This window comes from Nomascus leucogenys, chromosome 15, assembly GCF_006542625.1.
Source record: "Nomascus leucogenys isolate Asia chromosome 15, Asia_NLE_v1, whole genome shotgun sequence".
NCBI lineage: Eukaryota > Metazoa > Chordata > Mammalia > Primates > Hylobatidae > Nomascus > Nomascus leucogenys.
Window position 1 is genome coordinate 32496948 of NC_044395.1, and position 7486 is coordinate 32504433.

Below are 7486 nucleotides of genomic sequence, written 5' to 3' on the forward strand. Positions count from 1 at the left end.
ATTTGTAATATTTACGTATAATAAATACTACTTCATAACTTTTAATCTTGTATAACTTTGTAGTCTAGTGTTACAGTTAGTTAATTCAGTTACCTGTTTATTCCGTTAATTTTTTTCATTTTGCTAGTATAAAGTTGCTGTTAATCTTAAAAAATAAGCTATGTATGTCTGCTGCAGTTGCCATTCTAACGTTTTTCACATTTATGTAGAAAAAAATTACAGTATTTAAAACAATTTTGAAGAAGAAAAGTAAGATTGGAAGGTCTTGTCCTACCAGCTAGTGAGTTACAATAAAGCCATAGTAATTGAGACAGTCTTGTATTATTAAATGCACTAAGATGGACAATTAAAGGAAGGAGATACAGAGCCCCAAAAAGAGACCCATATCTATGTATTTGGGAATTTGATATACTGGCATTATGTATTAATGAGAAAATGATTAATTAGTCAATAAGTAATGCTGAATGAATGGTTATTCTAATGGAAAATAAAATTAGATCACTACCATATACTATTTAAAAATCTCTGCAGTATTTTTTTTAAAAACCCTCAAAAGTAAACAGCCATCATTATGAATCCCGGGATTTAAAGAAGTTTGGTGAGTTGTAATCCACTGTAGCTATTATCACTATTAGTGCTCAAGTTGTTTTATTTTAGGCCGGTGAGAGTTTACTCAGGTTGGCTCCTGAGTCTTTTTGATACTTTCCTAGTAGTCTTTGCTTTCCAGGCTCATTCTGTGTATTTCTTACTCCATACCCATAGCAAGCCATTACTCCTAAGTGCCCTGGATCCTTTAGTGGGAAATGGTATTTAAAGAGCGTAATCTGAATGTCTGTCCCCTTTAAGCTAGTGCTGCAAGGAACAACCAACAAAAAATGTTTGTCGTGTTGTTAATGTGTTTGATTGTTTCTATACCTGTTCAATGGACAGAGCTGGTTAGTATGGGTTTGTTTTGGTTTGGTTTTTGTCTTTTAAATCAAATATATCATGAACTCTTTGATACTTCTGATTCAAATTAAGGAAGTCAAGGTTTTATGTAACTTCTTTGATTACACATCTGTAACTCCCTTTATTTTGAAAATCCTTGGTCTCGCCTCTACTTTTTCCTTCCTGCCCTGTAAGTACTGACTTAAACACTTTTTATGATTCATTTTTTCATTTTAAAAATGTAATTATGCATGCTTATACTTACCCTTTTCTTAGATAAACAGTAGTAGCATACTTTTCTCCTCCTTTTTTCACTTTATAATAAATTCTAGCGATTATATAATACTAACATAGAGCTATTCCTCATTTCTATATAGTACTCCATTGTGTAGATGTGCCATAATATTTTCAACTTGAACAATGTAATTCAGAAAGCAGCCAAAAACTGTTAGGGCCATGTCAAAGACTAAGGAGCCAACCTGAATAAGCTCCCCAGCCGTAGATAAAATTAGTACCATAATATATTCAGCTCCTTCCCTATGGATGGACATCTGGGTGGTTTCCAGCCTTTTGCTATTACAAATAGTACTGTAATGAATAATCATGGGAACACATCTTATTTTAGGATATATTCCCAGAAGTTAGTTCAAATGGTAAATCCATATATAAATTTGCCTAATATGGCCACATACCCATCCATGAGTATGTTGGCATTTTGCAATCAAATCAGCAATGTACGTGAGTGCCTGTTTTTCCCACAGCTTTATCAGTGGAGTAAGTTGTTAGACTTTTGGATTGTTGCCAACCCGTTAAACAATAAATAGTATTTCAGTTCAGTTTCAATTTTTTATTGCTATATTATGAATGGGATTGAAAAACTTTTCCTATGCATCAATTGTGTATGTAATGTTTTATTTATTTTTTTAGGTTAGGTGAGTATAAAAGAATGTTAGGATTGGTATCCTAAGAATGAGGTATTGTTAAGGAAAAAAAATTATGACATTTGTTAAAATGGTAAGGAAGACTTTATTCAGGACTATGCAATCAAAACATTGTAATAGGGAAGCAAGACTGGGCTCAACTGGGAATACAGCAAGGACAGCCGGGGTATTTATAACCAACAGGTAGAGTAGGGAGGGTCACTGGATAGAAAAGTACTAAAAGGAGACATCAAGGGTGGTAGGATTCTTGCTGAAGGCAGGCTAAGGGCTTATACTTCAGAAGTGGAGAATGATCAGATACCCAGAGTGGTGGGATCCTCACTAAACTGACAGGATTCTTGTTAAGACTGAGGTAGGCCAACAATTACAGGTGGGGTAGTGCCCAAAGTCAAGGCCTAGTCAAGAAGAGGCTCAGAAGTTTGGTCAAAGGGATAGTCTTTGTCAGTATGTACACAAATGACATGCATATGTTCCTGAATTTTTGAATTTTTAAAAAAATTCAAATAGGACATTAAGAACTTACAAATTTGGGTCACATCAGAACTTCCCTTTCCAACTTTTAGTCACTTGCAGGCATCCCAAGCATTACCTTTTCATCTGTTTAAAAAAAAAAAGTCACTTTATATTTCTGTGGTAAGACTTTGGATTTTAATTTTCATAAAACCCTTCATTAGGGTTTTGGACCTAGAGAGGATCCAATAGCTCCCTTGATTTAATCAAAATAAACTTTTGTATATGAGCACTCAGCCAAGGTAGTTGCTAAAAAGATTTTTATAGATAATATTGAGACTCTTAAAATCCATGACAGCTTTAAAATGTTGGCGTCTATATCAAAAGTCAGGTTTTAAAAATTTACAGAAATATTATTTAAAGGCTTAATTAGTAAACCTTAATAATTTAATGTAAATTAGAATTTCAGCAACTCTAGTTTCAAAAATCAATGAATTAAAAGTTAGGAAAATAAAGGTGTTAAAGATGGCCTGAGTATATTGGGCACATATTGTTTGCTTCTTCACGTCAGGCTGGGACCATTAGCTCAAAACTTACCTTATCTAAGCTCAAAATTTTATCCATGTAATCGCTTAAATACAGCTCAGATGGGCTGGGTGCGGTGGCTTACGCCTGTAATCACAGCACTTTGGGAGGCCAAGGCAGGCAGATCGCCTGAGGTCAGGAGTTTGAGACCAGCCTGGCCAACATGGTGAAACCCCATCTCTACTAAAAATTACAAAATTATCTGGGCATGGTGATGCATGCCTGTAGTCCCAGCTACTTGGGAGGCTGAGGCAGGAGAATCTCTTCAACCCAGGAGGTGGAGGTTGCAGTGAGACATTGCACTCCAGCCTGGGATACAGAGCAAGACTCTATCTCAAAAAAAAAAAGTATATATATGTATACACACACACACACACACACACACAGGCACACACATATATAGCTCAGATGGCCATGTTTTTAGCCATTTAGAGTCTGCCTGCTAGCCAAAGATAAAACTGTACCTGGCATCTGCTAACCAAAGATAAGACAAAGCATAGGGCTATAAAAGACCCCAAACCTCTGCTGCCCTTCCAAGTTTTCTGACTCAGAGACTCCCCATCTTGCAGCTGTACAACATCGCCTAGACAGATAAACCCCATTTCTGCTTCTCCCCTACCCCAGGAGTAGTTCCCTTGCCTTCTTCCCCTTCTGCATGGTGCCCATACACCTCTGCCTCTGGAAGGTCTCCAGCTGTGACGGATGTCCTCCTTACATTTAGTCTGTCAGGCACCACCCAAATAAAGCTTGTTGCATGCTACTGCCACCTTGTGGTCACATCTCTTCTTTGATCAGCCCCAAAATCCTTGAACTCAGAAAAACCTTGTGTTTAGGGGGAAATAGTCACAAGAAATCATACTGACAAACACAAGGCAGAGAGGACCTTGTTCTTCCTATACATATTTCCTGTCAAGGAAGGAAAAAAGAATTCTAAGATCCCAAAAGCCGATGGAAGTCCAGGAAAAGCCTTTCCTATGGATTTCCAGAAGGCAATCATGCAAGGGACTAAGCACACAGAGGCACAGAGATGTTGAATAATTGCCCAAGCTTACTCTGCTGTGATTGGAATCCAAAGACTGAACTTCCAATTCCTGTGCTACTGCATCTCCTAAATTACAGTGTTTGAGTTCCATAAATGTCAAGCTGGGCGCAGTGACTCGCGCCTGTAATCCCAGCACTTTGGGAGGCTGAGGTGGGTGGATCACTTGAAGCCAGGATTTCAAGACCAGCCTGGCCAACATGACGAAACCCCGTCTCTACTAAAAATACAAAAACCAGGTGTGGTGATGCACACCTGTAATCCCAGCTACTTGGGAGGCTGAGGCATGAGAATTACTTGAGCCTGGGAGTCAGATGTTGCAGTGAGCTGAGATCACACCATTGCACTCCAGCCTGGGCAACAGAGTTAGACTCTGTCTCAAAAACAAAAACAAAATACCAAAAATAAACAAATGTCAGTTAATTGTTGTTATTAAGATTCTAATGCCTATATCTGTACCTTATGCTCTTTCCAGAATTGAACTACCATGCCTCCTCATCCGAAATCAGTTCCAATTCCCATCTCCTACATGAATCCTTTTAAACTAGGGTGATCTTTCCTCTCTAAAGATTCCTTTTGATATCTAAAGGCAGAATTTGGCCCATGATCTACTTTATCAATGATTCTGCCTTAGTACTTTATCAGCAGTGGTATTTAAAGAGGAAGAAATCTCTCACATTCCATGTTCACTCACAGGAAGCCATTCATTCATTCATTCATTTACTGAATAAGGGTGTATTCTGTCAGGCCCTGTGCTCAGTGCTACACATACAATGGTGAACAGAACACATGATTATTGTCCTCATGGAAAATTTGACAACAGACTATGGCATTAAAAACTGTAAATATAAATTGTGTTAAGTGTTATGAAGAAAAAGAACAAAGGATCTACTAAAGAGACTATCAAAGGGATATAATCTAGATGGGAGAAGTCAGAGAAAGACAGTCTGAGAAAGTAACATGGAGGCGGACACCTGAAGAATGAGTAGGAATTTGCCAGGGAAAGAATGAATGAAAGAAGATTCCAGTCAAAGACCCTGAAGCAAAAAAGAGTTTGACATATTTAGAAACTGATGAAAACCAAGGTGGCTGAGAGACAGCAATGGGTAGAGTGGCAGAAAATAAAGTTGAAGACTATCAAGGGCCATGTTGACCTTAGGAGGAGCAGGAATATTGTGCAACTTGAAAAAATACCTGTTATTTGCACAGTACAAACTCTGCAAATGAGACCTTGCCTAAATCTTGACTCAAGATTTAGAAGTGGGCATGGTTTTTTTTGTTTTGTTTTGTTTTGTTTTTTGTTTTTTTTTCTCATCTTTTTTTTTTATACTTTAAGTTTTAGGGTACATGTGCACAATGTGCAGGTTTGTTACATATGTATACATGTGCCATGTTTGTTTTTTGAGATGGAGTTTCACCCTTGTTGCCCAGGCTGGAGTGCAATGGAGTGATCTCGGCTCACCATAACGTCCGCCTCCTGGGTTCAAGCAATTCTCCTGCCTCAGCCTCCTCAGTAGCTGGGATTACAGGCATGTGCCACCACGCCCAGCTAATTTTTTGTATTTTTAATAGAGACGGGGTTTCTCCATGTTGGTCAGGCTGTCTTGAACTCCCGACCTCAGGTGATCTGCCCATCTTGGCCTCCCAAAGTTCTGGGATTACAGGCGTGAGTCACCACGTCCGGCCAGGAGTGGGTGTAGTTTTTAAGAGACTAATACTGACCCACTGATCCTTTTTGTTTCAATGGTACTTGTATTGCTTTTAAAATAGTGAATCTCTTAAGCATCACATCTGTTTTGCCTGAAATTTTCTTTCTTTTTAATTATTTATTAAGACACGTTCTTACTATGTTGCCCAGACTGGTCTCGAGCTCCTAGACTCAAACAATCCACCTGCCTTGGCCTCCCAAAGTGCTGGGATTACAGGTGTGAACCACTGCATCTGGTCTTGAATTTTCTTAGTAACATACATAGTGTCTACTATGATGTGCAAGACAACAAAAGGAGGTGATATCTTCACCAACAGGAGCTGAATATGGTTAAATTACATTGCCTGTGACCACAAAGGAACTTAATGGCTAATGGCCTCAAGCGATATAAGGAAATTAAGAGAAAGGTTGGATGGAAGCTATAATGAGCATGGCTGAAGTATGAAATTAAGCCTGCTGCAAAGTCCTGTATGATCACACTTAATATATTGAGGTTTAAACCCACTGACTGAAGACCAGGTTGGCTGGTAGGTGGGGTTGGAGGCAATCAAATGGATTAATGCATGTCAAGCACCTGAAAACATCTGACATTTGGTCAGCAAATAGAGCTACCATTATTATCTATGGTGATTTATTTTTTCCAAAACAAAATGTCAAAATAACACTTAGGGAAATAACATATTTGAATAAATGAGTTGGTTATAATAGCTATTTATTACCAAAATGAGAAATAAAAGTTTTACAGTGAGATGACAAAGTTCAAATATTATCTGTAGTATACAAGAACTAGATTAAAAAAAAACACGTTGTAAAAAGGGTGCCTACTATTTAAATATCCTATACCTGAGTTACAAATCACCCAAGGACAATTACAAATAATTCAGCCTAGCACCCATGCAGGACACTAGCTAGCATGTGGGTAGCCAGCAGAGCCTCTAAGCAGTGGCAAAATCAATTGCATCTCAAGGAAATAGTCTCCCAGCATCAGAATGAAGAGATGGATTCTTTCCTCCCCTCACTTGGTCCCTAATTGTTCTCTTTACAACTCTAGCAGATGTTGGGGCTCAGAAAACCCAAAGTGAAGGCCTCAGAAGCAAAGTTTTTCTCTGATGTTATCCTGCCCTCCTGTCTCAGCCTCATTCTCCCTGAAGGCAAGCCACAGAAATTAGAATTCCTCTTCCCCAAGGTAGGTCATAGAAACCGGAACCACCTTTCCACAATGCCAGACTTACATCTTAAAGATAGTACTCTAATCTTTCCTCACCTAACTATGTAAGAGCTGGCCATAAATAAATTCTCTGACCTACCTTGTTTGATAGCAGGTTATAAGATCCCCATTCCCATACAGGCCCTGCCCTATATCCAGGCGGAAGGAATGCTGCACAGAGACCAAGAAGAATCTGAACAGAGAGGCCTTGCTGGGTCCCCCACCTGTGTCTATTCCCATTAGATCATATCCTTCTTTCCAATCACTATTCTTCAGGGCTGTCCATTCATTATTAAACCTAAGCATAAAAATGCACAGTTTCCCCTGTAATTTTGGATCTTCATTATGAAGGCTCTCCGGTCATGTAAATCTGTGATTAAATAAATTTGTTAAGTTTTTCTCTTGTTAACCTGTCTTTTGTTATAGGATTGTCAGCTGTGACCCTTATGAAGGGGTCTTTCCCTTCTGCCCTTACAGAGCCATCTGCCCCTATACAGACATCTAGAACTGGTTTAGATGACTAGCCTCTGCCTGTTTTCCCCTGAGTATTCCCTATTACAGTCTTACTTCTGCTCTTAAAGACCTAATACCTCTATAAGAAACAAAGGAGAGAGTTATGACTTGGACGT